This window comes from Streptopelia decaocto, assembly GCF_964273445.1.
Source record: "Streptopelia decaocto genome assembly, chromosome: 18".
NCBI classification, from domain to species: Eukaryota; Metazoa; Chordata; class Aves; order Columbiformes; family Columbidae; genus Streptopelia; species Streptopelia decaocto.
The window spans coordinates 4,646,897-4,657,155 of NC_138673.1; positions in this window are offsets into that span (position 1 = coordinate 4,646,897).

The window sequence follows — 10,259 nt, forward strand, 5'->3', positions numbered from 1 at the left end:
CTCCAGGAAAATGACTGAGGTTCTGCACAGGGGCATCTCTAACAAAGAGATATGCCAGGAAAGTGCTGCTCTGCGCACGGCAATGAAGTGACTCAGGTCAGGTCTGTTTTCCCTGAATCCGTCACATATGCCTGAAGCCCAGGGTCCAGATCTCAAACTGGTGGAGAGCCATGGACTTAAAGGCATGAAAGAAGAGATATCAGTAATGAATTTGGTGTTAAGGGCAGGAGAAAACAGAAGGCAGCACAGGAACCCCCAGGGCTGTGTCTCCCAGGGAGTGCTCCCAGACATTAACGCACACGTGTTCCATCCAATTCATAAATTATGTTTGGCGTTATCACAACGGGCCAAAACATCAACGAGTACAAAATGGCATAATTCCACAGACAGGAAATCACATCTCCTAGAGGTCTCATTTACGTATGTGAGAGTATCTATACAAGACAATCACTGCATCAGAAACAGCAGCAACAATAGGTTTCTCAAGAACATATACTAGAATCTGAAATACTTGTCTACATCAGTCACAGTATCCTTGAGTCACGAAAGTGCTTAACCAATCAACTGAACTTGGAGCCAGACGTATATTTAAGGATGTAGTTGAACAGGGACCTTGTTCTTTCTCCAGGTCCAGCCCCTTGCAGTGCTGTCATCTCTAATCTTAGATTTGACTGCATGCTCTTGAGGGCAAAGACTGTTTTAGCTGTTGTGAAGTACCTCAAACACCTACGGGGACAATTAAGTAATAAATAAGCACAATACAATTCATCTGGCTTTAGCAAAATTGTTGTGGATACATGTTGGAAGTTAGCCTAGTGTTCATCGTTCTGACTTCAGTGACATTCTACCAATACGCACTGTAACACAGCATAAAAATAAATCCCCCAGTTCATTTGTGTGCAACCACCCACTGGATAACAGACCCAGCTTTGTACACTAGATTGAGTTTGGTAATCTGAAAAACTCAAAGTAAGGTTTTTGAGGAAAATCTTACATCATTTCAAAGATTCATGGTGATAAAGACTTGTCATGTTCACTGGGTTAGGTCCTGATTCAGCAAAGCTGTTAAGCATCCCATGGAATTCAAGGTGGCAGCTCACATATTTGTGTTTGAGAATGTGGCTACTTGTTTGGCAGGATCGGTGCTCTCGTTCTAACAAGACAGTCAAATGAGCGGCAGCTTTGTCATTGGGTTCACTGGGCCCAGGATTCTATCCTGTGAGGTTTGTGTCTTTTTTTGGAAGAATACTTAGCTTTTCATCCAGCCATTTCACGAGTTTGTCCTCTGTTAACAGATGCTTTGTACTGTTTCTTTGGGTGTTTTGTTTTCTCTTGTCTAGTACATCATCAATCATCATTACTATCATCAATTTGCTCCTTAGTTTTCTAGCTTGATCTGCAGGCATTTACCAATAGCGTGTGTATTTTCTATATTGATCTTTGTCTCTTAACAGAATTTCTATATTAAAGGAATACTTCCAAGTTGTTTTTAAATGACATGACATGTTAGGATAAAACCCACACAATACTGCGTGTTGGTAATGCACATGTCCTGAGAGACCAGAACCCTCTCTGCTTAGTCTATAAAACAAATCCACAGAGGAATTAAGGGAGACATGCGTCTTGGCTTTAAAGGTCTGCTCGCTTCTGCAACTGCCTCCAAATTATAGAAAGGCTCCAGACTGGAGAGGGGAGGGAGACAAGGGGGGAATAACGTAAGGACTGAAAAAGAAAGGCTTGAATTTAATTGCCCTAAAAATTTCAATCATTCAATCTGGTAATTAGAGAGCTGGCTGATTCAGAAGGCAATTTCATTAAGAAAAGAAAAAAAAAAAGAAGAACCCAACAAGATAATTGATGCTAAGTGAATATTTTACCTGAAATATTAAATAACAAACTTAAGTCTGCCTCCAGGGCCCTTTCTGCTACCCCTTTTTGATCTGTCTTTCTACTTCTTTGTGTTTTCCTCTCACATGACTCAACAGAACAGGACACTCCTACAGAGAATCAGACTGTCACAGGGACAGGTTTATTTGAACTCTCTGTGCTGTGAAGGACATGACATAATGATTTATTAGTAAAGAAAATAATAATAGGAAGTCTCCTGAGATCCAGCCTGGCTGCAAATGTCGGTGAGATTTTCCAGCGTTCAGTCTCTGTGTCTGTCTGGCCATGAGCAAGGTTTGATGTCCTACCAAGGGTAACAGCTTTCTTTATGAGCTTATCAAGCGTAGGGTAACAGCTTGCTTTATGAACTTAACAATACTTACCAGAACGTTTCATGTTTAATTGTGGACTCTCTGATGCTGCAAGATGATACTTAAAAGTAGATCTGCGCACTCATACAGAGCACTGTGGATGTCAGTGACACGGGGGTCTGATTGCACAGAGCTCTTTGCAGGATGGAGAGCAGAGCTGGTTTAGTGCACACTGTTCCAAGAAGCAGCTACTAATTCTCTAATATTTAATAGCCTAATGAACAAGGACAGCATCTCATACACATCTTAAAGGAATGTTGCATTCCTGAGAATTAAGTAGATATTAATTTATGGTACACCTATAGATGGAGAAATGGTAAAGAAAATGCATGTGACACATTGGATTCTGGTATCGCATATTGCTCTAACTGCTCATCTGTGCACGTTTTTCATACAAAATGCTATGCTCTTTTCCTGTTAGCAATATTAACTTTCAATTTTAAACCACCTTTTAAAGTGAGACTCCACATCTAATGTGTTCTTGTACCTTTGCAACTTCCATCTTTGAGACTGCTCATGAAAATGTTTCTGATCCATACAACATGCACTACCAGGATCAGGAGCACTAGACCAAGTGCCTCTCAAGCAGCCACTGAAGTAAAAACAGCAGCTTATCCCAGCAAAGCCACCAGCAAGAACTACCAAGATAGATTTGAAACCCTCCAGAGAGAATATGCAACTTCCCCTGAACCACTCACTTTTCCTTAATCACCTTAAATTAATGAGGAGCTTTCCTTCTTTTCAGAGCCACGGTGATTCCCTTTTCCTTTCTGCCTACAGTATTTTTCTTAGCAGCTGATTAGGTTCTTGATACAGCGGACAGGTTACGCAGTGCTGCTCAGGAAGCCCTTTGGCTACGCTTGGTCTGACCACTGTATATGGGAGCCTGGCAACAAGGTGAGTCTCAGCAAAGCTAGTCTTATGTTCACTGTGTATGGAGCTCCTACAGTCCAGGTACAGAAAAGAAAGAGCTATTACAGGTAGCTCTGCACAAGTTGAACTAAATTAAACAGTGCAAATCCCCCTGAGAATCTTCTCTCTCTGTTGAGCAGAGACAAATCCACCTATTTGGAAACAGCCAGGGCTGCTGTAACTGTTAATTAAGTTCTGTGCGTTTGTTGTTCAGGACACTGAATCCAAACCTCCTTCTCTGACTTACCCCTCCCGCTCTGAGAATTCATAGCCACTATCTAATCTGACAAAAAGTGTGTTCTCTTTTATACTTGGAGGTCACTTTATGTTACTTACAGTGTGTTGCATTATGTCAAAAGGCGTAACACAACATAATGAAAAGCAGACTAACATAACTCAATCTGACATCAATGACATAATATGATGTGGCTTCTGAAAAATGCGCTGTTGTCATTGTTTTGTGTTTTCATCTGATACCTACTTGCTATTCCAGCATGGGCCATTTGTTGCAGAATTTGGAGGAGAGGGTTATGGGCTGAGCTTGCCTGATTCTGCCATGGTTCCCATCATTTTTGCACTGAGATCCCTTCGTTGGCTTTACCGGGGTTCCTCCTGATTTACTCTAGCCAGAGTCAGGCTCTAAAAAATAATAACGTAAAATGCAATTACATTAGGAAAGCCATCAAGTTGGAAAATGCAGCTCCTGGGAGTAAGGAAATGACAACACTGTTATAGTCCCTGTAACCTTAGCTCTGCCCTCTTGGGTAGTAAATGAGCCTGTACTATTTTTCCTGCAGGATGTCGTTTCATTTTGTAGAATTGTGTAGCAAAGCAGCTATTCAATATTTCTCTTAACTTCATCACATAGTCTGTGGTCCCATATCTCATTTGCTGCACATCAACTAAATCCTTTTGTGGGTTAGGTACTTTTCTCCTTCCTGTTTTTATTTGCTTTTGTATTGTTCTAATTACCGCAGTATATGTGTATTTCAAAGCCAACGCTGAATCTGTCTTCCCAACACACTCACAAGGCTGAAGCACGTTATTCCTTCCTTGTTCCATAGACAGAGAGCAGAAGCACAGAACTATATCTTCCTATAGGCCCAATGGGAAGTCTGCGTAGGTAAGGTTAGAGGACAAGGCAACAAAATCCCAGCCTTTTGTATTAATTCTTTATTTTTTATTCCCTGGCTACTTTATGCTGCCCATATCCCCAGTGGAAAAAGCTGACATGAGCCTTATTTGTGAAAAACCTCAAACAATAATAATAAAGGAAGATGGAGTGTTCTGGTGATGTCATGAATCCCTGTGCAACAGCTCTGCCTTGTTCTCCATCCCACAGAACCAAAACAGAAGACCCAATGGTAATCAAAATAATTGAGCTGATGGATTATAATGCAATCTACTGTAATTTCTGCTAGAGTTTTACAGACTAAACAATCAAAAAACATCTCTAGCCACTTCTCATGTCTAGCACAGGCCATAGCATTTTATACATCAGTTGCTATGTCTTTTGGTTGAGCTAATGTTGTTGTTGTTGTTGTTATCTCCTGATAGTAGTTGGCCAAGCCATGGGTTGCTCATGGCATCCTCAGTGCCAGAGCTCAGCCCCCACTGTCTTCGAGCCAGTCTGGTTTGTGCACTTGGCCTCGCTGCTCTGCACTTTGTCACGTCTGTGGTTCTGCGTATCCTCCGCACCCACCCCGGACTGCTGCCCACACCACAGGTGTCATCTCTCCAGGAATGATTTGGGAGGCTCTGGGAGCAGTGGGACAGATCACAACACTTTTGCTGCAAGATAGGATTTGATAAGAAAGTAATTAGTTGCTTCTGACAATACCGGCTGTTTCTGGCAGCAAGATACTCAGCTGAGAATTCAGGGTTTAACAAAGCTCAAGTCAGGAACTCAGATGCTGGAGAAAGGAAGCAGGTGAGGTTTAAACATCTGCTAATGGTCTGGCCAAGTACCTTCACAGAAAATCAAGCTATATTCACTTAAAACTTTCAAAGAATGGAGGAACCAGCCCACCGCTTGACATCAGGGTGGGACCCAGGCTGGCCAGACAGTGAACACCTGGAACAAGCTGAGCACCTCATGTACCGATTTTCTAAAAACAGGCAGCCACATTCACAATGATGGCTAAGCAACTGGAATCCTCAGATTGACTCACTTGGGACATAGTTCTTAAATATTTTGGTGACTGTGGATAGAACCTTACAGAACGGCGACCCTAAGCCATGTCTGAAGGTCTCTGCTCCTGTCTTTGCCAGTCTGTGGTAATCTTTACTCTGAGCTGAGACTAATTGAGTTCTTTTAACTCAGGACCCCCCAAACTATCCTCATTCTGTTGTATGAATTACACTGTTGTGACATGTCTTGACCTGCTGTTCGACTCAGTCAGCTAGCTAACCCATTTCACATTCCTGGCACTTCATAACACAGACATTAGTTATGTATGCATGGGAGCCAACCCCAGCGTACTCAGAAATGCAACACAAAATCCCATGATAGCTTGGAAATTCACAGTACAGTCCCCAAAACAGGAAGAAACACAAATGCCACCTTCAGAGATACTGTCACATTCCAGTATATTCCATACAAGTACCACAAAATAATGAGTCAACCCCTCAAAAGTCACGTTTTAGAGGATACAAGTTTTGAAAAATAATAGTAACTTGTAGGAATTGCATCTCAGGTGGGCTGAATCACTCCTTGAGGTACTAGTCTTCCTCCCTTGTCTGTGAAGGAAATAGCTCTTAACTTGAGCTTTGTGATTTAAATATATATGAAAAAAATCTGAACCCAACATCTTGGCTATACAGAGAGATTCCCTGAAGCACAGAGTCTTATATCAAAACCATGAGAACAGACAAAACTCAAATGCTCTGGATGCACAGAGAGCTAAATTGTTTAAGAAACAAATTTGACCCACACTGTAACTTCCAGCAGAAGTCAAGACTAAGGCTTTTAGGCCTCAGGGTTTGGGTCTTTTTAATCTACGGCTTTGTTAATCAACTCATTTATCTACTTGACAGAGTGTACGAGTTAAGTTTCTCATGTATAAGGTAGGATGTCTAGGTGTCCTGCAATGTTAAGAGGCTCAAAAACCCCACTCCAGAGCTCTTCAAGTAGCTCTTTCTCATTGTGAACCACGCTTGACTTCCTGATTTGTTTGAGGAAAAAGCCACTGAGTGTGTAGACATCTTTTATCCTTCTTAGCCACAATTCCTTTGAGAAATCCAACAGTGAAGGTGGATACAATTATTGTAAATAATGCTGGATAGAACCCAGAGCAGATGAAGATAGGAGGATACAGCTCAACAAGAACAGAAGTGGTTTCTAATGAGAGAGGGAATATTTCACTCTCAGCATGACTGTTATTATGTCCTACACATTAATTCAGCCGAGAAATCTTGAAGTAGCAGAATGAGCTTTCTGTTCTCTAAAGTGGCAGGCACTGGCGTGGTTGCCTTCATTTCAAGTCTTACAGTTAATACTTTCCTTATTTCTCAGTGAAGAAGTTTGTGGCGAGTTAAAACCTGTGAGGAACTGGGCACCTAACGAGGTCTCAAATCTGGCACTGAAGGCAAATATTCCAATCTAGTCCATTCAAAGCAGGACTTATTTCACTTGCAGTTTTATTTTGATTATTGTCTCCATTTTTACTAGAATTATGGGACAGGATTTATCTTCTTGAAAAATGAGCTCTAATAATTCTAGCGAAGATGTGAACTCTTTAGCCCAGAATACCCACTGTTGGGTAGTTTCTTAAACCTTCTCCTACAGTTCTCCTGGAACTGTTCTCTTTGCCCTGAACTGTCCATTTACCTGGTGAGCGACAAGCACAGGAGCTGGTGTAATGGTTTAGCTTAAAATCTGGAGGTCTTTATCTCTCTTTAAATCCCTGCCTCTTCACTGTTCTTTACTTTTCTAGACATTCTTGACTTCTACACAGGTGGATGTCACTAGTCCCTCTAGCCAAAGTGTGAAAAACTTCCTTTTCTTCTTTCCCCGCTGATGTCCTGCAAGGACTGCAGGGCAGGCTCTCTGTGCTGCTCCTGAGGATCTCTTTCCATCCTGCTTCCTGGATCTAGAGCTGACAGAAAGGGAACAAAAGGAAGAGAGGAGGGTTGAGGGGGTTATGTTCACGCTGGCAGAGGTAGCCATGAGTAACTTCTTTGGTGGCGGCACTCTAAGGCCTCCATCTCCATACAGGAACTTTGCATTCTCACACCAGCTAAAATCATTCAAGATCTACTCTTTAAGTCAAATACAGCCAGAGTATTTAGTTCCTTAGAGGATCCTACTATAAATCATGTATCCCTGTGACATCTCCTACATCACAGAAGCAGCAAAAATGTCCCACGCTGGGTTTTTTTTGTGTATATTTCTTGTCTTTTTTCTTATATGCACATTTGCAGTTCACTGTGGCAGGAACTGCTATTTGCTCTGTACTTGTACAGCACCTAATACAATGGAACCTGAGCCCACTTTCTAGGTGCTATTGCAAGGCTGATAAACAAATATCTGCAACCAGCAGCATGAGCTGCTTTTAGGCAGCGTTCGACTGAAAATGAGAACAAAATTCAGGGAAAGGCTGAGTGCCTGCAGTTCTCATCGACTCCAGCCCAGGCTGTGGTAGCTCAGCAGCTCTCAGCATCTCTGAGGATTTATTCTGCAGCGTGTTTGCTTTTGCCTCCAGTGTGCGACGCGAGGAAGGCAGCGGAGTGACTGCAAACCACAGCTCCCAGCCACTTCTCCCCTCGGTGTTGAGTGAGTGGCTGAAAGCTCGCAGGCTCGCCATTACCTTGCTCATGCGGGTGTCGCAGCGGGAATAAAAACAAAACACGGAGCTGAATTTATTTCTAGCCAACGGAAATTTCATATTGAGGGTTACAGGCGCCCTGTGCCTCTTAAAAGCAAGTAATAAAATGCTGCTCTCAATTACAAATTGTATTTACATTTTAAACCCCCATATGGTTTGGTGAGGTAGAGGGAGGTTTCAAATGCATTAGCAGCAGCACTGTGCCGTGATTAGTTACGATTTTTCACTCTTTGTAATGAACAATTAATGCCTCCATCTCTTTTTTTCTCTGTCTTGCAAACTAACCCTGTGGCTATGCCAGGTCAACAGTCAGTAGACAGAACACAACTCCTGCCTAACGCTATGAACCAAAACAAGCGAATACATTGAAATGACCATCTCGAAAAAGCCTCTTGTAACAGGATTCACACGCTAAGTATAAACTCAATGATAACTGATTTTTTAGTGTAACTTCCTGGGCTAAACTTTTCAAAATGTAGGGACATTTAACAGGGAAATGCATAAATGCATGTAAATGTGCACAGCGTCATCTTCCTGTGCTACAGAAATCAAATTCCTCTCTCCCTGTCCTGAAGTGATAGAAGCAAAGCACTCATTGTCTTAAATGACGCACAGGGCTCGTGGCTGGCGGTTGGTTTTCAGAGCCGCTGTGTGTGTGTCCCACTGCTGAGAGCACGTCTGTGGGTGCAGCTCTGAACAGAAATGTCCAGCACTGCCCAGAACACCTCAAATATTTACATGGACTCTTTACGCAACATTTTAGAAAACATGTCACTGCACTGACAATGTTTACCCTCCTTAACTGGGCTAAGCTTATATAGATATCTTTAAAGATGCTGGAAAATACCCACCATCTGATGTCATGAGCTGCCTTCTCACAAGTCTGTATTAGCAATAACGTGTTTTGATATCAGGATGTGTCTGTAGAAATAACCAGCAGGTCCTGTTCAGCTTTATTCACAATCTGACACGGATCTGCTAGAACAACCCTACTCTAAGGTCTGTGGGAGCTCCTGATATGAGCAGAACATTTCCTCTCTGTGTTCACAAACGTATGTCCAAGTCACTACTCCTGGCCAATAATACTTATTTTCACCTAAAAATACCCAAGCAGTGTGAGAATATTTCAGAGGGTATAAATGAGACGAATGTCTTTATTAGCGATGAAGTCAGTGTGCAGTTCTGTTGGGAACGGGTGAGGTGCCTGGAGGAAGCAAGTCTGGAAGCATAACCAGCAAAAAAAATCAAAAGGAATCAGGAGGAAACTCAGTAACAACGTTGTGATATAGACAACAGATGGTCATCTCCTATTCCATGGGGACTGTTGATGACAGGTAAGCAGTAATAGGTTCAAATTGCAATGTGGGAGATTTTAAGTTAGATACCTGGAATAATTTCTGTCTGGAAGGATAGACAAGCAGAAGATTGTCCAGAGAAGGTGTGGAATTTGAAGGGTTTTACTAAACAAATAGCTAGTGGTTCAGCAGCCTGCCTCCTGCTCTGGCTGTGACGATGCCCAGGGCCCGCTGGCCGAGCACGAGGCCTCGCAGGGGAACAATGTTCCAGGCTGGAAGGGAGAGAACCAGCGCGATGTTTTACAGACAAGTGTCCTCATATTCCTCTCCAACACAGCAGTGACAGCTGTCTGAAAAGGCTGGGCCAGATCCACCATTCGTGCAAATCACCTTTACAATCAGTAGAGCTGGGGCAGTTTACCGTGGCTAACCTGCTCTGCTTTTATTTATAAATAATACATTTATGACACAATGGTTATAAATAGTATTTCGTTAATTTTCTTGCTTATTTAGATGTTTCCCTAAAGGGCTAATACAGAGTTACTGTTCTGTTGCTATTTAAGCTTCTGTTTTTCCAAAAGTTTAGTTTGCAGCTAAACCATTACTTGAAGCTGAGGCCAAGCTCAGCTTTGGGTGAAGAGCACATTTGGTGTAATTAGATTTGTGGGTTTAGGTGTTTTGGGTTTATTTTTTTAGTGTATAACAGTGTAATAAAAAGAAATGGCTGTAATTTATAGCCCATGCATTTAGCAAGTGGCTTGTCTGGTCTAGGATTTTTTTTTTTAATGGCAGAAATTTTAAATTTAGGTTAGAATTTCAAAGAAGTTTCACACCCACAACTAAGGTAGAAGGTCAGTGCTGCCAATCTCAGGCATTCAAAAAGCATGAATCAGGCATGAAACTACCAATATTAACTTCAAATAAGAGGACATAGACACGAACTCACACCCACATACCAACATGGATAC